At 37.4% G+C, this 22,738-nt stretch overlaps 2 pseudogenes; one reads left to right on the top strand and one right to left on the bottom strand.

Moving 5' to 3' along the window:
• Nucleotides 1-535: 535 nt before the first annotated feature.
• Nucleotides 536-2,302, bottom strand: LOC140835249 (uncharacterized; annotated as a pseudogene).
• A 727-nt stretch (nucleotides 2,303-3,029) lies between these two features.
• Nucleotides 3,030-22,348, top strand: LOC140835247 (ADP-ribosylation factor GTPase-activating protein AGD3-like; annotated as a pseudogene).
• Nucleotides 22,349-22,738: the final 390 nt, after the last annotated feature.

Raw genomic sequence — 22,738 nt, 5'->3', positions numbered from 1 at the left:
GATTTTCGTAGGCTCTTTTTGGTTATCGGAGCACGTGTCTATGATGCTTCCGCAAGCTTAATGGGGAGAAGATCGACTCTTCCTCTGTCAATTGAGGATCGCTGTTGATTAAGGATAAAAAAGAATTGGGCTTGCAAACATGCATTTTGCAAAGCTTGATGACTCTCCTCTGTTTCGCAAATAGGTCCATTTATACTCTCTTTCAATTTGTTAACTCAACTCTACTTTGAAATAATACAATTTCTGCACCAAATATTATATTCATCTCTAACAAATCTACTTTAAATCTTACTCTATATAGAATATTCTCAGAATATTCATTTTTAAAAATATATTTAAACTATTTCTTATTAATTATTAAATATATATTTCTAATTTTGTTAATATAATTATAAGTATCGTTTAATATTAATTTAAATTATTTAATGATTATTTAAATTGTTTAATAATTATTAAAAATTTATTTAATTGTTTAATATTATACGAATTGAAATATAAATTATTTAAATTGATAAAATATAATAATACATGACATTGAATTAAAAAAACATAGTATAAATACATGACATTAAATTAAAAAATACAATAAAAATACAATTTCAAATATTTGAATGATCATATTCATCCCATAAATGATCAATCAAAGCATTTCGTAATGCAAAGTGGGCGTCTTTGTCTTTTATTTTTTTATATCGAGCGAGAAATTCTTGAAATCTGATATGTTCATTGACAACAATTTCTACCACTGGAGTCGGTGCTTCCCTCACATCTTGAATTGGTGCACTAAGATCACGTTCATTTTCGATTATCATATTGTGCGTGCTTTCATTATATCATGCAAATGTTTTTTCTTCCAACCACAGGCGGGAGATGCCACAATTGCAAATCGTGATTGAAGAGCGCCAAATGCACGCTCCACATCTTTCCTGCATGACTCTTGTTTCATCGCAAAATACTGTTTCTTTGGACCACACGGATCATGGATAGTCTGCACAATAGTTGACCATTTCGGATAAATACTATCAGCTAGATAATATCCAGTATCATATTCTTTGCTTCCAATATTGTAATGAGCTGGAGGAGCAATTCCTTGTGCAAGATTGGAAAATAGACTGGACGACTCTAAAACATTTATATCATTATTGGTTCCGGACATACCAAAATATGCATGCCATATCCAAAGATCATAATCAGCCACCGCTTCTAAAATGATTGTTGGAGAACCACTACGACCTGCATATTGTCCCGCCCAAGCCGTGGGGCAATTTTTCCACCTCCAATGCATACAGTCGAGACTTCCCAACATTCCAGGAAAACCTCGTTGTTTCCCAATATAGAGTAGTCTAGCAACATCATTGGCCGTAGGTGATCTCAAGTATTGCTCAGCAAAAACTTCCACTATAGCTCGACAAAAGCGTTGCATACACTGAATTACAGTCGATTTTCCTATTTGGATGTATTCATCAGTAGCATCCGCAGGTAAGGCATATGCTAGCATTCTCAATGCAGCAGTTGCTTTTTGATTAGTCGACAGCCCGAGCCGTCCCAAACTATCACTTCGTTGTATGAAATAAACATCGTGATTCTGTATACCATCTACTATCCGAAGGAAAAGATTCCGAGACATTCGAAATCGTCTACGGAACATTGCTTCGTTATATACTGGATTTTCAGCAAAATAGTCGTTAAACAACTTACGATCAGCAATTTCACGGTCACGTCGAATGACTATGTGACCCGGAATTGAACCTCCATGTGTGACTTCTTCTTCTTGTTGGATAATGTAGGAAGCAACCAAATTTTGTTCTCGAGATATAGTTGTCAGTATTGCATTGCTTCTGTTTTGGAGATTTTCGAAGAATTGAATATCATCTTCATTATCTGACAATGAATATGAGCTAGATGATATTGCATCAAATTGAAAAGTCGGATTCATTTTTGTGATATGAAGAATGCAAGATTTATGTGTTAGTGGGATAATACAATCTACATTATATAATGGTAGATTTGGAACGGTAAGTGCATTTGGAACGGTAGATGGATTTGGCACGGTAGATAAATTTGGAATGGTAGGTGAATTTGGAAGGTTAGGTGCATTTGAAACGGTAGGTGAATTTGGAATGGTAGGTGAATCGGTAGGTGAATTTGGACCGGTATGTGCATTTGAAAGGTTAGGTGCATTTGGAATGGTAGGTGAATTTGGAAGGTTAGGTGCATTTGGAACGGTAGGTGAATTTGGAACGGTAAGTGAATCGGTATGTGCATTTTGGACCGGTAGGTGCATTTGAAAGGTTAGGTGCATTTAGAACGGTAGGTGAATTTGGAGTGGTAGGTGAATTTGGAAGGTTAGATGCATTTGAAACGATATGTGAATTTGGAACGGTAGGTGATTCGGTAGTTGCATTTGGACCGGTAGGTGCATTTGAAAGGTTAGGTGCATTTGGAACGGTGGGTGAATTTGGAATGGTAGGTGAATTTGGAAGGTTAGGTGCATTTGGAACGGTAGGTGAATTTGGAACGGTAGGTGCATTTGGACCGGTAGGTGCATTTGAAATGATAGGTGGAATTTCTACTATAAATATACTCCTGATTGTTTGATTGAATTATCAAACATTACAAATCATACTCCAAATAATATATTTCTTCAAAGAAAATCAATGGACTCCAGTAGCCAAACATCTAACTACTCTATCGAAGAAGATAAGCTATTATGTCATGTTTATCTTGACGTCTCGCAAAATCCTATCATCGGTATAAACCAATCCGAAGATCAATTTTGGAGTCGTATTGAAGAAGCTTTCAATGGCAGCAGATCCAATAACATGCAAGAACGCAATAGAAGATCAATGCAATGTTGCATGCAAGTTATCCTCCGTGCCGTTAGAAAATTATGTGGTTGTGTAAGCATAATTGAAAAGCTGAAGCCGAGTGGCGCATCCGAGGAAGATATTGTAAGTCTTTAGTTTTAAAATATTCTGGATACGCTAACTTTATTTTTATACGGGTTGGATATTTTTGTGCAGTTGAACCGAGCTAAAGATTTAATGATGGAAGAAAAAAATTTCAGTCGAGGATTCAAATTTGATCATGTGTGGCCTATCATGAAAGATTTGGAGAAATTTTCGGCCAACGACAGTGGACCGATACCACTATCAAAACAACATGTCACAACTTTGGATTCGTCACAATCAGATTATCAAGAACCGGAATCTCCAATGTCAGGTTCTCAAGGAATAAATTCATTTTCAATTAATTTAAGTAGTGATGAAAATGCAGGTGGAACTCCATCTCAGCGACCACTTGGAGTGAAAAAATCCAAATTAAAGAAAAAAAAAGAAGAAAATGTATCCGAATTAATTTCGACGATGAAGGAAGGTCATCGCGATCTTATCAATGTACTACAAAAGGGAGCTGCCGATATGCAACAAAATTATGATATTAACCTGTTAATGTTGCAAAATGAACAAAAAAAGCTAGAAATTTGTCAACAACAAATAGCATTGGCTGCTCTTCAAGAGGAGAATAAAATTTTGTACATGGATCTGACCACAATTGGTGATCCAGAAATGCGTCAAATGGTTCAAAATGAAAGAGCAAGAATTATGCAGAAAAGAGAGGAAGAACATCGTCAACGTGAAGGCAACACATTTGGAAAATTTTTGGGGGATTTTGGAGGACCTGGATCTGGATCAGGACCTGATTTTCCAGATTATTGATAATTTAGTTTGATTCTCTTTTATTATCCTTGCACTTAAATTAAATGTATTTGATTTCGTTTTTTTATTTTAATCGTGTGTTTGAATGTTTAAATATGATTCAATAAATTTGTGTATTCGATTATGTTATTTTCATTAACCTTTCAATTTATAGATTAATCTGTTAATCAAATAAATTTCAAATATTAATACTAACAAACTATTTTTTTTATTTAATATATGAATTAAATGCGTTAAAATAATTTAAAATATATTAAAGAATTCACATATTATTAAATATATTATTTATTAAATTAATCATAATTTAAAATTAATATAAAAGTAAATAAAAAAAAACAAAACACCATGCGTCAAAATTTGACGCAGGGTGCCTCATGCGTCAAATTTGACGCAGGAGGCGCTGGGCGCTAGCGCCCCGGTTGGATGGCATGGGACAGCAAAATAGCGTGAAATGCTATTTTGCCGTCCCGGTTGGAGATGCTCTTAGAAGTAGCTTTGTATTAGATAGAGTCAATACATTGACCACTAATATAAATAGTGGGAGTTGGTTAGTCAAATGTAATTCAATTCATTTTTCGTTCTTGTACAGACATACAGCAGCTTGAGTTCTGCTTTCTTAATCAATGAACTTCTTTTCCTAATATGGTATCAGAGCAAGAATTTTCAGCTCTTTTCGATCTTCTATATCTTAATCGATCTTCAGTTTGTTGATTGATCTTCAATTCGCTTTGAATCATTCACTCCACATCTCGATCTGTTCATTTTTCTTTTCAAGATGGTGAAAGGAGGTGGTCAAGCGATTAACAACAATCCAAATTATGCTTCCGCGAATCGCATTCTTGTTGAGGATTCAAGCAATCCATATTTTCTGCAGAACGGTGATCATCCAGGTCTTGTTCTTGTATCTCGTCCGTTATCTGGTTCGAATTATAATACCTGGAGCAGAGCTATGGCCATGGCCTTAACTGCTAAAAACAAACTTGGATTTGTGGATAATACTATGCCTCGTCCTTCGCCTGATGATCTCCTGTATGGTGCTTGGGTTCGTTGTAACAGCATGGTAACCTCGTGGATTTTGAATGCTGTTACTCGTGAAATCATTGATAGTCTCATATACATGTCAACTTGTAATGAAGTTTGGCTCGATCTACGTGATCGGTTCCAACAAAGCAATGCGCCTAGGATTTATCAGATTAAGTAACTACTTAGTGCTCTTAACCAAGGATCTCTGAGTGTTGGTTCCTACTATACAAAGTTGCGAACACTTTGGGATGAATTGAAGGATTACCAGCCGATTTCAGTTTGCAGTTGTGGATCAATGAAAGAATGGGTGAATTATCATAATCAGGAATGTGTTATGCAATTTCTGATGGGGCTAAATGATTCTTATGCACAGGTACGTGCACAAATCTTATTGGTAGATCCTCTTCCTGGTATTGCCAAGGTGTTTTCTCTCGTGGCTCAGGAGATGAGACAACGGTCTATCACATCTGGTAATGTCAAATTAGACATTGAGGCTTCACCTCTGTCCAATGCGTCCACTGCTGCAGGACCCGTAAAAAGGTTCATGAATTCCAAAGTCAAAAGTGATAAAGTTTGCACCTATTGCAACTACACCAATCACACAGTAGATAAGTGTAACAAGTTACACGGTTTCCCTCTTGGACATCCCAAATATGGACAACCACCTTTCGGGAAAGCACAAGCATACCAGACTTATGCTTCTTCTGCGTCCTCAGAGGTTGCTTCGACTGTCTTTGCTGACTCTCTCATTCATGGTCAGTGTAATCAGCTTATAGAGTTTTTAAGCTCCAAAATTCAAACAATGAATAGCCCCACAATGGAACACCAACAGCAAGAGTCATCAGTGTCCTGCTTCAATGGTATTTTCTCTTTATTCGATTCTTTCCCTGCCATTTAACGCCTGGATTGGGTAATAGACACAGGAGCCACACATCATATATGTTGTTCCATGTCTCTTTTTACCACATTTAGGCACATCAATTCCAAAGTGATCCTTCCAAATAATTTTTCAATAAATGTTACCTACATTGGTTCGGTTCAGCTGGCCAGTGACCTTACTCTTCATGATGTTTTATATGTGCCACAATTTAAATTCAATTTACTCTCTATCACTTCCCTTACTAAATCTCTTCCATGTTCAGTTTGTTTCTTCTATGATGTTTGTAAAATCCAGGATATCAACCAAGTCAACATGATTGGGATGGGTAAACGTGTTGGCAATCTATATGTGCTGAGCAAGTTGGGAAATGTCTTCTCTCCAGTCGTCTGTAATGCCTCTGTTGATATTACACATCTATGGCACTTTCGTATGGGACACCCTTCATTTGTTAAACTTTCTAGCTTAAGTACACACTTGGGTTCTTCTTTTGTAAAGCCATCTCATGAACCTTGTTCCATTTGCCATTTATCAAAGCAAAAACGTTTGCCTTTTGTTTCTCAGAATAATTTGTGTGATGTGTCTTTCCAGCCTTTACATATAGATGTTTGGGGCCTTTTTAGTACTGTTTCGGTTGAAGGTCATAAATATTTCTTGACCATAGTGGATGATCACACTCGTTTCACTTGGACATACATGCTGAAAGCGAAGTGTGACGTCCAAACGATATTTCCAATTTTTTATCAAATGATATCTACTCAATTTGGTGTCAAAATTAAGGGGGTCCGGAGTGACAATGCTCCGGAACTCAATTTCACAACTTTCTTTCATCAAAAGGGCATTGTTCATTTTCATTCTTGCGTTGAACGACCACAACAGAAATTCTGTGGTTGAGCGCAAACACCAACATATCTTGAATGTGGCTCGTGCCCTTCTCTTTCAATCTCATGTTCCAAAAGTTTATTGGCCAGATTGTGTTCTTACCGCTGTATATTTGATTAACCGTACTCCATCGAGTTTACTTGACAATAAGTCACCCTTTGAGCTGTTGCATCATAAATCCCCTTCTACTTCCCACCTGAAAGTTTTTGGGTGCTTATGTTTTGCTTCCACTCTTGCATCCTCTCGAGATAAGTTTTCTTCTCAGGCTATCAAGTCTGTCTTCCTGGGCTATCCACCGGGTTACAAAGGTTATAAACTTTTAAACATGGAGACTAATGAATTGTTTATCTCACGGGATGTCATCTTTCATGAACTTTCCTTTCCTTTCAAAGATATTTCATCCCTTTCCGATTCTTCTTCTATTTTTTCTGATAGTGTCATACCAGTTCATGACTCTATCACAACCATTCCCAATGTCTTGCACAAGCACACTAGATCAACTCGTCCCATTCATCCTCCACATCATCTTCGTGATTATCATTGTTTCACTGTTGCATCACAAATTCCTTCCACAACAGCACACCCTTTGGTTACCTATCTCAGTTCACACAAACTTTCTTCTTTCTTTTCTGTTCTTGTCAACAATATATCCTCCATCATTGAACCAGAATAGTACTCTCAAGCTGTTGCTATTCCTGCGTGGAGACAAGCAATGACAGATGAAATCAATGCTTTAGAAGCCAACAACACCTGGTCTGTCATCCCCTTACCCCCGGGCAAATCTGTTATTGGCTGCCGTTGGGTTTATAAAGCCAAGTTCTCTGCCGATGGTTCTCTGCAGCGTTACAAGGCACGCTTAGTTGCAAAAGGGTACACGCCACAAGAGGGCATTGACTATCTTGAAACATTTTCTCCGGTAGCTAAGCTTGTGACTGTTAATCTCTTGTTAGCTTTAGCTGCTGCCAAAGGTTGGTTTTTACTCCAACTCGACGTTAATAATGCTTTCCTTCATGGCGATCTCTCGGAAGAGGTCTACATGTTTCTGCCCCAAGGGTATTGCAGAGAGGGGGAGACTCCTCTACCACCAAATGCTGTGTGTAAACTCCACAAATCGATATATGGGTTAAAACAAGCACCGCACCAATGATTTGCTAAATTTTCTACTGCACTGTTAGATATTGGCTTCTTACAGTCCCATGCTGATAATTCGTTATTTCTTAGGACAAGAGGAAATATCTTTGTTGCCTTATTAGTTTATGTTGATGATATTGTTGTTGCCACCAATTGTGAGAAAGAGGCAAATGAATTGAAGGCATATCTTGACAGCAAGTTTCGGTTGAAAGACTTGGGAGAATTGAAATATTTTTTGGGTATAGAAGTGGCTAGATCAAAATGCGGTATTTCCATTTGCCAAAGGAACTATGCAGTGAAATTACTTACAGAAGCTGCTCTTCTTGACTGTAAACCGAGATCCACACCCATGGACGCCAACACCAAACTGTCTATTGATGATGAGAAGTTGATTTCTGACCATCTTGCATATAGAAGACTGATCGGACGTTTAATATATCTCATGATTACTCGTCCTGACTTGACTTATGTTGTGAATAAACTAAGTCAATTCGTTTCTAAACCACGCTCCTCGCATATGGAAGTAGCGTTGAATGTCTTGAGGTATATAAAAGAACAATGGGCAGGGCCTGCTCTACAAGAGTGTATCTGATCTGAAACTCAAGTTCTTTTCGGATGCAGATTGGGGTTCATGCTTGGACACACGAAGATCAGTTACAAGCTTTTGTGTATTCCTTGGTGAGTCTATGATATCTTGGCGATCAAAGAAACGACCAACAGTCTCCAGATCATCTGCTGAAGCGGAATACAGGGCTATGGCAGCGGCTACTTGTGAGGTTATGTGGATCAAAACATTACTTAAAGATCTAGCAGTTGAAACCAATGAGCCGTCAGTTCTGTTTTGTGATAGCCAAGCTGCTATACATATTGGATCAAATCCAGTCTTTCACGAGAGGACTAAGCACATCGACATTGATTGTCATATTGTACGTGAGCAAATGCAAGCCAAAGTTATTAAACTGATGCATGTTTCTTCAGAATTGCAGCTGGCAGATTTGTTCACAAAGCCATTGCTTTCTTCGCGTTTTAAAGATCTCCTGGTCAAGACGGGAGTGCATAACATCCACTCACATCTTGAGGGGGAGTGTTAGAAGTAGCTTTTGTATTAGATAGAGTCAATACATTGACCACTAATATAAATAGTGGGAGTTGGTTAGTCAAATGTAATTCAATTCATTTTTCGTTCTTGTACAGACATACAACAGCTTGAGTTATGCTTTCTTAATCAATGAACTTCTTTTCCTAATAGTCACTTTATTTTGAGTTGGCGGCGGGATGGGAGAAAACAATGCGTGATTTTTTGTGGGATGGACATGAGGGCGAAACACATTGCCATATGGTTGGATGGAAAAAGGTTTGTAGACCGAAAGAGCGTGGTGGGTTAGGTGTAGGGAATATTTGTTTGAGAAATATTGCTTTATTGGGAAAATGGTGGTGGAGGTTTAGTGTTGAAAATGACACGTTGTGGAGAAGAATAATTAGGAGTAAGTATGGACTACAAGAAAATGGTTGGGATGCGGGGTTGGCGAAAAATGTCACTTTCAGATGTCCGTGGAAATTCATCTCTAGATCTTACCCGATTTATCACCGACTTTTGCGATTAGAGGTTCGAGGGGGAACTAAAATCAGATTTTGGGAGGACATTTGGTGGGGGGAATCATCTTTCCGGGACATGTTTCCTTCATTATATCTCATTTCACAGGGTCGTAACTTACCCATATCTCATTTTGTCTCTTTTCATAACTCGTCAACTGCTCTATCATGGAATCTACATTTTCGTAGATCACTTCGAGACGAAGAGATCAATCAATTGTCTGTGTTCCTAGGTATTTTGGACAGGGTAATAATGGTGGAAGGGGTTGATGATTTCCGGGTATGGGAGGGGGATCCGTCGGGGATGTTTTCAGTCAAATCTATGTTCAATTCTTTCTTCAACGTTAATAATTCTGCACTACAATTCAGCTTCTTCGATATCATTTGGAAAACACCTATTCCAACAAAAATTCAAATCTTCTCTTGGACGGCAATTCTAGGCAAATTACCAACATCCGAGGTGATTCAAAAAAGATGGCCTACTTGTGCTCTTTCTCCAAACTGGTGTGTGTTGTGTCGTAAGGATGCGGAAACACAAGATCATTTGCTTGTTCATTGCAATTTCAGTAGTGCACTGTGGGGTAGGGCTTTGGAAGAACTGAGACTGGTTTGGGTTACTCCGAAAATATCAAAGGACTTGTTTGCTACGGACCTTGGACAGTTGCTTGGCAAAAAAGGAAAAATCTTTTGGAGAGTGGTGATGCACGGAATATGTTGGGCAATATGGCTAGAGAGAAATAGAAGAATCTTTCAAGAGACTGAAGGAACATAAGAAGATTGCTGGGAGAAAATCAAGATCAATATAGCAAACTGGATTCGATCAGTCAAAGTTTTCAAGGGTTTATCGATTTCTGATTTATTTCGAGATTGGTCTTACATCTATTGTTAGACGTTTTGGTTTCTTTTCATTAGTAGTGGACTTCTAGTCCACTTCCTGTAATGGACATTAACATATATTAATAATAATTATTTGTTTCTTATCAAAAAAAAGTGTTAAAAAAAACTTTTATGAGATGCAAACTATTTTTAGTTGATCATCTTGGAACATTTTGTCTTGTTTTTACAGATTTGTGCAGCTCTGGAGAACGACAATATTACAATTTCCATATTTGACTGTTCTGCATTTGAACAGCTAACAAGTTACTTTTTAATATCACAGGTCATTTGGTTGGAATTTACAAAGTGATCTTGGATGAACTATCCACTAATACTATTTTGAGTCAAAATTAGGCTTTGGTTGCATTACCTTGTTGGAGCCTTTTCATAGTCACTGGTTTTTTTAAAAATGCCATTTATTCTGCTTACAGATACAAACATTGGAGGAAAGTTCTGAATCTTTGAGGGAGAGGTGTCTAAAGTTTTACAAAGGAAGTCGGAAATACACGTGAGAACTTTTTTAGGTGTTTCAGCTTTTGTTTTGTTGATGTTTTTATTTTGAAAACCCGTGAAATTTTACACTCTTGGTTTTGTTTCCTGATGAAGTTAAGATCTAGTTTAAGTTATATTTTTTAGAGAAAATGGGAAACTCTAGGGCTTTTGATGTAATTAGATTCAGATGGGGCCATCTTATTGAACTTAAGCCAATATTGCACTCAAATCTCTTACCTTTGGTATCTATCGCTTAGTATAAGGCGCTTGTATGTTCTTAGACTTACTGTCCACGGAAGGAAGTCCTTCGAAGTGGATGCGCTACCTGTACTGTATCTTTGTACTAGAGATAAAAAGATATTTCAGAAATATGTGGTTTAGCTATAGAAAGATCTAGTACCATGATACATTCGTCCGTTCTGTCAGATAATGAAGAGAAGTTATTGCACTTGGATCTTTGTTCACTTCTAGTCTCCTTAGTTTCTGAAAGTTAATGTTGTATGTCTCTGACTTTTAACGATGCTGTACGACTTACAGTGAAGGTCTGGGCGAGGAATATGATGGAGACATTGCTTTTGCTAGTGTGTTGGAAACTTTTGGTGGAGGGCATAATGATCCCATTAGTGTTGCCTTTGGAGGTATATTCTTCCTTTTTTCAATAATATGTGCATGCTATGTCTTGTTTATTTTGATTATCGATGAAAGGTAGTTTCTACTTCCAATATTTTCTGATGTTGCACTTTTGATGTAGATACAACTGTACATTCAACCATTGCATGACCTTTATCTGTTTAGGTTTCAAGATATTTGAAAATTTTACATAGATTTCTATTTAACTTAATCCAGTGTGCTGAAATAATATTACAGTTCTGTAGATTAGCCTTCCATTTTACCATAACATTTTTCAGCATCTCAAAATCGGTTATTGCATATTCACTATGTGAAGTATTAAATAATTGGTTTAAAACCTCAATATATGATGTATTGAATGTAATCTCATTGTTTTGATAATAATTCCTCAGTAATGCTAAATTCTAAAACACACGTCATTTACTCAATTGAATTGGTACTCATGAGGTCATGACCTATCATTAAGGAAGTTGAAATAGGACAGAGAAGAATTAGATCCTGTTAAATTAAAGCAAACCAATATCTTTTCTAGGGTAATTTTCCACTTGGAGCAACTGGCATTGAATCTAAACTCTAAGTATGACACCATAGCCTGCATAATTTTGCTGCCCACTCTTCCGAGAACAAGAATTATCAATGTTTCTTGGGTTTTACGGTTACCTTTTATATAAACCAACTTTTGGCACTAGTCCAGTGACCTACCCAAATCCCCCGCTCCTTCCATTACCAAAGAGGGGCAGCTAGGCCTATGCCACCTTGATTGCTTGTGTCTATTTTGGACTGTTGGTGACAATGTCTTCCTAGTGCGGTGATAAATATGAAGTTCTCTCTTTGATCTTACAAATATCAGGTCCTACATATGTTCGAATAATTTACTCATCCTAAATTTTATTTCCCTTTGATCCAAGTGCTTCTTTTTGGTCCTTCTTGTTTAAATCTTCCTCAGTAGTCAGTATTAGATTAATTTATTCTGTTTCATAAAATCTCCTGGTACATCGTTTATATTGGCAAATAAGTTTCAATCAGTATCTTGATGGGAATATGACGCTATCAAGCCAAAATCTAATATTTGTAGGTCCTGTCATGACAAAGTTCACCATAGCACTGAGGGAAATTGGGACATATAAAGAAGTTCTTGGATCTCAGGTAAACTCATTGTTTTAATCTATGTTTTATGGGATTTTACGCCTATTTATCTATATGGTTATTGGCTAGCCCTCGAGGAAAAACCGAAGAGCTTTTTATCTATTTTTTGAGAGAATGGTGACATAATTAAAAGGGATCCCAAACAAGTATTGTGCAAAATATGTTTGTTGGTACTCATCCCATTTCTCTAGATTAATGCCTATCTCAAATTAGTAAGGTGACTTAGTGTAAAGAAATGAGTAACTAAGATATCATGCATTCCCATTTGTCTTGTTGCGTTTTGATCCTTTCAGGTTGAGCACATACTGAATGAAAGATTGCTGCAGTTTGTGAACTTAGATTTACAAGATGTCAAGGTACAATTTTTAATTCATGCTGTTTGATGTGAAAAATAGCTCATAGATTATATTTGTGGCTATATAAGTTCCTTAATATTTCATGCAAGTTAATTAAATTCTGTTTTGCAGTTTATTATTTATGTAATGTTGTTAACAAGGAAATCTCAGTTGTTGTATGTAGAAGATTGAAATTATTGTTAGTTAAGCAATAATTGAAACGGCCACTAATCGTTTTCTTAAAAAGTAATAGATTTTTTTTAAAACACTTCACTATTTCGATCGGCTTACATACACATGCATAAAATATTTTTGACATCATTTTAAAAGTAACGCAACCAACTAACATTTGAAAATTTCAAAGGAAAATAGTTTGAATCATAAAATCGTTTAAACGTTTGCATATCCTAAATTATCAAAATTGCTAAAACTAACACCATCTCAAAAATCACTCATAAACATAAATAAATAGTCGTAAAATCTTTAACATAAATCATAATCGTAAATACGGAAGACTAGAAGTGCTGGTCCTCGGGTTATGTGTACCTTCAGTCCAGTCAAATCAACCATCAAGGCCTCCATTATCATTATTATCATATCCACCTGCATCGATCATACCTAGTGAGTCTTAAGACTCAACACTCCATAATCTTGATAACAACATAATACGTATACAAATCACATGTACTGTAAAAATACTTGTACTTAAAATAACATTTTCATGAAGATGTATAAACTTAAACATAAACATTTTTCATAAACATTTTTATAATGATACATAAACTTTAAACATAAACATTTTCGTATCAACGTAAACATATTCATATTCATCATAAATATATTCATATTTGTATCCATATTCACATCAGCATATTCATATTCGTATTCATATTCATATCCATATCCTTATTCATATTCATTTTCGTTGAATTCAGATCATTAATTGTGACTTTCGTATTCGTATTGGGCGATGGATCCATCTACATGTAACCATAGTATTGGGCGGCGGGAACATCAGCAACACTCTCACCCGTCAACTGAGCCTTGGCCTTACGTATTAACATATCATGTCATTGGAAATACGATTGTCGGGCTCCCTCTGGGGCCTTCTCCCGTAAACGGGCTTCCTCTGGGGCCTTTTCCCTCACGATATCTCCATTCGTATCATCGTATTAGTCACAATTACTTCACTTCTTTCAACTTTTCGTATTTTCATCACTTAATAAAAATTAAACATACATATGACGTTTTTTTTCCTCTTTTAAACCAAGCATGCAACATATTTTTTAACGTTATCGTTTCATCATAAAATTCCATAAACATTTAAAATAAACATATTAGCATAATAAATCATAAAAATCCATAAACATTTAAAATAAGCATATTAACATATAAAAATCCATAAACATTTAAAATAAACGTTTTAACATATCCATAAAAATTCCATAAACATGTAAAATAATCATATTAGCATATAAAACAGCATTCAGGACACTGCAATGACGTTTACTAATTTTCGGGTGTAAAATTACAGTTTTACCCCTAGACGTAAAATTTCGCTCTTTTGACATTTTCTTAATTCCGTCGACTCTAAACCATCTCAAATAATTATTTAAGGAATTGTTATGGGATGTTTTTACACGTTTTTAAAGGGTCCTAGAACACATGAACATGCTGCACACAAGACATGATAGAAGTTGGACCCAGCTGCACGTTTTTGTGGCTAAGGGGAAGTTTGGTTGCATGGCATGGCTCGGTTGCAACCAGGGCTGGGCTAGGGCCGTGCTTGAGTCAGGGAAGGAGTCACCAGGGGGACTCCAACCTGTGAAGCCTCATAGAAGTCGTGCAGGTACAGCAGCTTGTGCTGGGAGAGATTGCTCGGCCAGGGGGCTTTGGGCTGGGCTAGGTTAGGTCCTTAGGGTCCTAGGAGGGTGCCTAAGGGGCTGGTTCAAGGGCTGACTCGTTGGTTGAGTGGCTAAGCAAGAAAACAAGGGTCTAGTCTATGTGGGTTCCTCGGCTGTGGCTTGCAGCTGAAGTTGGGGCTTCGGTTTTGGGGCTAGGGTCAGGTCCTAGAGGTTCTAAGGGTCCAGTAGGGTCCATAGGGGGTCTGGTTCGAGGTTGGCTCAAGAAGGTTCGGGCTTGGCTCGAGAAAAAACGAACATGGCTCAAGGGTAGTCTAGGTGGGTTTCTCGGCTGTTTCTTGCAGCTTATGTAGTGCTTCGGTTTTGGAGTTAAGATCAGGTCCTATGGATTCTAAGGGTCCAGGAAGGTTCCTAGAGGGGCTTGTCAGGGATCGGCTCAGGGTGGCTCGGGCGTGGCTCGGTGAAAATCGAAGTTGGCTCGAGGGATAAGGGAAAGGTTTGGTTTTGTGTCTTTGATATGTCAGTTGAACTGATTTAGTTTGGTCGATCAGCTGGTGCTTTTCAGTTTTACGTCTCGATAGCTTCAGTTTTACCTCGCTTAACTGATCAGTTCGAAGCCTGATCAGTTTCAGCTACCTGTGCACTAAGGTAAATAATTAGAAACAAAATAACAAGTTTTGTTAGCATCATAATCAAGATTGCGAACATGAAATGTTCCAATACATGTGATTAACAACAGTGAGCTTATTGATAACCTTGATGAAAGACCTATTTCACTACGAAAAGGAACTCGATCATGCACACAACACCCTATACGCAACTTCGTCTCATTTAAACGGTTTTCACCTATGTATTGTGCCTTTCTTTCCAATCTAGATCAGATGCAGATTCCCCCCACGGTAGAAAATGCCTTAAATGATCCAAAATGGAAAATTGTTGTCTTTGATAAAATAAAGACATTGGAAAATAATAACACATGGGACATCGCTGATCTTCCATCAGCTAAGAAACTGGTCGGGTGCAAGTGGATTTTCACAGTCAAACATAAGTCTGATGGGGGTATAGAACGACTAAAAGCAAGACTTGTAGCCAAAGGATACACTAAGTCATATGTCATTGACTACCAAGAAACTTTTGCTCCTGTTGCTAAACTCAACACTGTCCGAGTTCTCTTATCACTCGCTGTTAACCTCGACCGGCCATTGTACCAACTTGATGTGAAAAATGCATTTCTTAATGGTGATCTTGAGGAAGAAGTCTTCATGAAAATCCCTCCTGGCTTTGAATCTCAAATACAAATAAACAAGGTGTGCAGGTTTTGGAAGTCCCCGTATGGACTTAAACAATCTCCTAGAGCTTGGTTTTATCGATTCATGAAAGTGTTAAAGAATGATTGCTACTCTCAACGTCAGACTGACCACACCTTATTTGTGAAACACTCTGGAGAAGGTAAAAGTGCAATTCTTATTGTTTATGTGGATGATATTGTACTCATAGGGAATCATAAAGAAGAAATCAATTATGTGAACTCCTCAGTAGGGAATTTGAGATGAAAGACCTCGGACATCTAAAATACTTTCTGGGAATGGAAGTAGCAAGATCTTCTGGTGGCATATTTATTTCTCAACGTAAATATGTTACTGATCTTCTGAAAGAAACAAAAATGTTAGGGTGTAAACCTACTGACACTCCGATGGATCCGAATATCAAAATTGGTGAAAATGGGGACTATCTCTTAGTAGACAAGGGAATATATCAAAGACTAGTGGGAAAATTAAAATATCTGGCACATACACGACCAGATATTGGATTTGTGGTAAGTGTTCTCAGTCAATTCATGAACAACCCGACCGAGGAACATATGGCTGCTACATATCGAGTGTTGAGGTACCTCAAAGGGTCTACTGGTAAAGGAATCCTATTTAGGAAGACTACAAACCGAAGAACTAGGGTATACAGTGATGTTGATTGGGCTGGATCCCCTACAGACCGACGTTCGACATCAGGGTATTGTACATTTGTATGGGGAAACCTAGTGACGTGGAGAAGTAAGAAGCAACATGTCGTTGCCCGCAGTAGTGCTGAAGCTGAATTTCGAGCATTGGCCCATGGGATATGTGAGGGGATGTGGCTCAGAAGATTGGTAACGGAGTTAAAAGTGGAAGAAAATTCCCTAGTTGAACTGTTGTGTGACAATCAAACAGCCATCAGCATATCAAATAATCATGTACACCATGATAGGACGAAACATGTTGAGGTAGACCGTCACTTCATTAGTGAGAAGATGGAAGATGGGGTTATTACTGCCACCTACGTTCTTTCTCAACTTCAGCTGGCTGACATATTTACGAAGGCTATGTTCTTCCCAACAGTCCAAATTCATTTAAGATGGATAATGAATTACAAAAACCCTTAAAACCTATTAATTTAATTTGCTAACTTAAATGAACAAGAAAATGTAAATAAATAATTTTTTTGGCATAAAATTTAGGAAAGAAAGAGGAAGATGTATTAATGTCCAAATTCATTTAAGATGGACAATGAATTACAAAAAAAACCCTTAATATAACCTATTAATTTAATTTGCTAAGTTAAATGAATAAGGTTATATTAGAAAATTCACAATTAGAAGACATATATTTATATGTATGTTAGATTTATTCGCTGATGAAGTTTATTATGCAGGAGGCACGAAAGCGCTTCGACAAGGCCAGTCTTCTTTATGACCAGGTTATATTCTAGTATAAACCTTCAGTATGATACTTGTATTTAGCTTTATGAAGCATTTCTTCAGTCAACTTGATGGGTTTGTCTGGGGTTGACTGGGTGTGGTGGGTGGTTTAAATTCTATAATTGTTCTCAGTAATACATGTCAAATATGCCTGACAAGGGTAGCTTAGCAAGCTAAAATGTGTGTAGATGAGTTAACCAAAAGACAAATCTGTTTGTCTAAAATAATATAATTCTGGGGTTATGAAGTGGTTTTCAGACTCTGAACCAGAGGGAGTTTCTTGGAGCCGTATAGCTTCTTTAGCAGGCAAAATGTGATTAGTGTGAATTTCTGATATGCTTTCCCTAGATATGTAACTGATAACTATCAGCTAGTTTGTTGCTACAGGCTTGCGAAAAGTTTTTGTCATTGAGGAAAGGCACAAGGAGTGACGTAGCAACTCTTCTGGAGGAGGTAATATATAAAATTTGAATCAAGAAGTCAAATTATGTAGTTCATATAAGTAAATATCTGCCACATAACTATTTTGTCTGAAACACGTCCAGGAAATTCACCATGCTCGGTCCATTTTTGAGCAGGCTCGATTTAATCTGGTGTGTGATAATATCATCTTTATATTCATTAGATCTTGTGAGCACAATAAATTTCATCGATGCATCATCATAAATCCTTTTTCTGAATGTTAACATCAAGGTAACTGCTCTTTCAACCGTTGGTGCAAAACAAAGATTTCAGTTCTTGGAAGCAGTTAGTGAAACAATGGCTGCTCACCTTCGTTATTCCAAACAGGTACTTAGTGGAGAAACCGTATAATGATTGTGTAATAGTTTTTTTATTTAAAATCCCTTCATCTTTGATTCCATGTAGGGTTATGAGCTGTTGCATCAAATGGAAGCCTACATTAACCAGGTTTGTCCTTTTCCTTTTCCTTTTCCTTTTCCTATGCTTTTTCTTTTCGTTGGTTAACAAAAAAAATTACAGATTAGTTTTCTCACTATCTTCATGTTTTATCTGGAGCAAGATATCTTTACCTTCCACGGGTTAACAGAATTTTGAGGGGATACAATTTCCTAAATCAGTTGCTGCAGACCGCACAGGAAAAAAATAATTCCAGATGGGAACTCTTGAATTTATGATGCTTATATTGTGCAGGTATCAACTTTCGCGAAGCAATCAAGGGAGAGATCTAATTATGAGCAGGCAGCTCTTAACGAGAGGATGCAAGAGTATAAAAGACAAATTGATAGACAGAGCAGGTGTTCTTCAAATGGGTCCAATGGATCTCCAAATGGAGATGGGATACAAGCCATTGGAAAGAGTTCACATAAGATGATAGAGGCCGTCATGCAAACTGCTGCAAAAGGAAAGGTCGAAAAGTATTGACATTTACAATTGTTTCCGAATTATCATTACTGTACTTGTTATCTCTACTATTTTGTTTTATTCTGAGTTGAATACTAGTCTGAAGCTTACAGTTTCAGGTTCAAACAATTAGACAAGGTTATCTCTCAAAACTTTCCTCAAGCCTGAGAGGTGATTGGAAAAGAAGGTTTTTTGTTCTCGATAGCAGAGGAATGCTGTACTACTATCGCAAACAAAATAGCAAACCCTCTGTGAGTAGATATTCAAACTTCATATTAGAATCCAAAGGGATTTTGATAAAAAAAATTCTAGTTCTCTTTTTTATCCCCATTTAAATTATCATTCCATAGCAGGGATCTGGTACTCAACTTGCGAATCAAAGGAATAGTTCTGAATTACTCAGTCGTTGGTTATCTTCTCATTATCATGGTGGGGTACATGATGAGAAATCCGTGGCACATTACACTGTGAATCTGTTGACATCAACAATCAAAGTTGATGCTGATCAATCAGATTTAAGGTTTTGCTTTCGAATTATATCTCCAACAAAGAACTACACTTTGCAGGTCTGTTATCATTCCTTAAAGAATGACCTCTTGACTTTTCGATGTGTTTATTACTTTATTTTCTGTTAAAGCAGATTTGGGAAACATCCTCTTGATGGTTAATTGTCTGCATGGGTGCAAGTGACTTCTTTGACTTGCCAGTGCAGGCAGAGAGTTCCCTGGATCAAATGGATTGGATTGAGAAAATTACGGGGGTGATTGCATCATTACTAAGTTCTCAGGCTCCTGAGAGGGTATGTAATGTTTATTTACTGCGGTGTTGGTAATTTTTTTTAATCTAATTAATGGAATTTGGTTATTGATGTTCCAGTGTTTGGCTGATAGTCCAATGGGCAGTGGTCATCATCGATCCACCAGCGATAGTAGCTCATTCGAAAGTGCCGACTTTGATCATGGAGCAGTTGAAGATTCCACATCAGATAGGTTTGCTTCTGTTCAAACAGACCGCCCCTTTGAGAAGTTCACAACAGCACAGAGCCAGTTTAAAATTTGAGAAGCCAATTGATGCATTGCGGAAAGTGTGTGGTAATGATAAATGTGCTGATTGTGGTTCTCCTGATCCAGATTGGGCATCCTTGAATCTAGGTGTTCTCGTCTGCATTGAATGCTCCGGTGTCCACCGAAATCTTGGAGGACATATATCTAAGGTATAGGAAATGGTTGACCTCTATATATACTATATTATGATTTTCACCAGGGTCTTGTGCATTAATCATCTTCAACGCTTTTTTCAATGGTGAAAGGCCATGCCAGCGGTGCATACACGTGGCTGAAGAGATTCTATGAAGGACTCTTTATTCACTTGAAATGGTTGAAAGACCGATGAGTTGTCGTATCTGAAAAGTATCTCGGGGTTGCATGTATATGTCCTAGCCTCCTGGTTTTCCATCACCTATCTTATGGCAATTTAGAAGTATGCACCCGCTTCGCGGGATTGTAAAATGGGAATAAAGAGAGGTGTATTAGTTCATTGTTTCATTTTATGTTTGATGATGGTGATGTTGTGAATTGTTTCTTACTTACACAATGTTTTATCTTGATTTGGATACCTGGGATATTGTGATCAATATAGTGGCATTCCACGTAGGTTAGATCGCTGACTCTTGATGTCAAAGTTTGGGAACCATCAGTTATAAATCTATTTCAATCTCTGGGCAACACCTTTGCAAACTCGGTGTGGGAGGAGTTACTGCAGTCAAAGGGTGTATTCCAGGTTGATCTTGGCTCGACAAGGTAAAGCTTGTCCTTTACTGAATATAGTATATACGTGCTCATTGTGATTGTTTCTGAATATAATTCTTGCACAAGTTAAGAATTGATTCATTTCTTAATACTGAAGCTTGTATCGGCCTGGTAAACAACAAATGCTTTACTTCAACAAGCCCAATTCTGCAGATTCAATTTGTATGAAAGAAAAATTTATTCACGCCAAGGTAAGCTTCTTACAATACCTTGATTCTTATCCTGCAGTTTTTCTTTACCTTTTAGGCAGAAAGCTCCATATAAATTTGATACGAAATAATTTGTAGACCTCAATTGTGTTTTTTATCATATATATATTAATGGAATCCAAGGAATCAACACCCTTATGTTACCTTGCTTTTAAACAATGTATGCAGATTCCTATCTCCTGGTGATCTACACAGTTCTACTCTGCATTAGATGGTTAAGAATTTATCACAGGTTTAGTGACTCTATTAGCAAAATGGGCTTGAAGCATCAAATTTCTCACACATATATCTCAACAAACATGAGTTTGTGTAAATAATAAATGGAAAATGTATAAGAAAATTATCGAGATTGGCTTCCTCCCTAGCATCTGTTTTTGTGTGACTTGTCAGATCTGATTCTTGACTTGAGCATACAGAAATTTTATTTCCTTTTTGCAGTATGCAGAGAAGGTTTTTGTCCGGAAGCCCAAGCAAAATCATCCAGTGGCACAGCAAATGTGCGATGCTGTTCGTGCCAACGACAAGAAAGCTGTGTATTGGCTCATTGTCAACTCTGAACCCGATCTAAATGCTTTCACCGAGCAAGTAACTTGCAACTCTTCTCTTACCCTAGCCAAAGTTATGATGATGCAAGAACAGTCTGCCCTCAACCCCTACTCGTGCTGCTTGGATCCTGAGCTGTTGCAAAAGACATTTTCAGGCTCAATAAATATAGCAAGTGCTGGTGGCGGCAATAATTGCATGGAGGATGCGGATGGTTGGTATTTGCGCCACCTTGCTTGCGAAACTGCAGGTATTGGAATGATAGAGCTTCTATTGCAGTATGGTGCAAACATAAATGCTGTTGATTCAAGGGGCCAGACTCCCCTCCATCGTTGTATCATTAGAGGAAAAAGTTCGTTGGTGAAGCTTCTTCTAACAAGGTATGTACATATTTGCTAAACTCAGTCTCACGTAATTGATCCATCAATTTCTACAACTGTCACGGACAAAAAATGAAAATGTTTGTTCTGAATCAATTAGATCAGGAGTGTGAGCTTGTAAAATTGTTGGTAGTATTATGTAGTTATCAACTGTGTGGTTCCATGATAACTCTGCATTAACCTCAGAGGAGCCGATCATCAAGCTGTGGATGACCAAGGTAAAATCCACTTCAGCTTGCGGTGGAATCAAAGACCGAGGACAGTGAGGTGCTGGCTTTACTCTGATTTGCATGGAGGATGAACTGAAAAGAGAGTGAATATCGTTTAATTTATGTGGGTAGGTTAGTGATTGGGATGTTAGGAAGGCGTTGTAGTTGTAATTATCTATCATGGCTAAAGGAATTATTAACGTAAATTGGGTGACTGCGAACCCGGGATAGGAGGCTGCTGGTTGGTTTTGAATTTAGAATGGAGCAGTGGCCATTTTTTGTTATATATGTAGTCACGCGAGAGAAGAGAGTGAGTGGAAGGAAGCATTTAGTGTGTGAACATGTAATGCTATTAAACGATAGTTAATTGTTATTTGTAATTGTGAGCCATTGTGTGCGTGTGTTTTTGTATTGTGCATGGTTTTATTTTTGTTTAGTCCGCACGGCTGTCAGCTGTGAAGCTTTTGGTGTGGTGAATTTGTAATTTGAGTGGAACCACATTTTTTTTTGTTGGAATTACTGAACGATCACGTGCAATAAGAATATCCTCGGGAATTTTTAAGATGAAGATGGAAACGCTGTTTGTCACTTAGATGATTTCTCATCTTATCATATGATATATTTATTCCATTAACGGGTCGTGCTCAAGTTGCCCCCGAAGAAAAAATTTCAACACCAAACAGCTTTGCAGGAAAAGGCAGTACAAGTTGCCCAAAAGCCAAAACAATTAAGTAGAGACGCATGCGATGCGAATGTATCCTATCATCATGATAATAATCACGCTCCTATTGAAAGTGATGTGATTACAAATTCGTTTGCTTTCCTTAAAGCCGATGTATTCTTATTTCCACATACTTAGACAAACCCACTATAACCATGCCCGAAGCCGTAAATTCCCGTGTCGACAAATCAACGGTTCCAAATCATTCTTCG

Source organism: Primulina eburnea, chromosome 6 (assembly GCF_022965805.1).
Source record: "Primulina eburnea isolate SZY01 chromosome 6, ASM2296580v1, whole genome shotgun sequence".
NCBI classification, from domain to species: domain Eukaryota; kingdom Viridiplantae; phylum Streptophyta; class Magnoliopsida; order Lamiales; family Gesneriaceae; genus Primulina; species Primulina eburnea.
The sequence above is the reverse complement of the archived record's forward strand: the minus strand, read 5'-3'. Positions and strand labels throughout refer to the sequence as shown.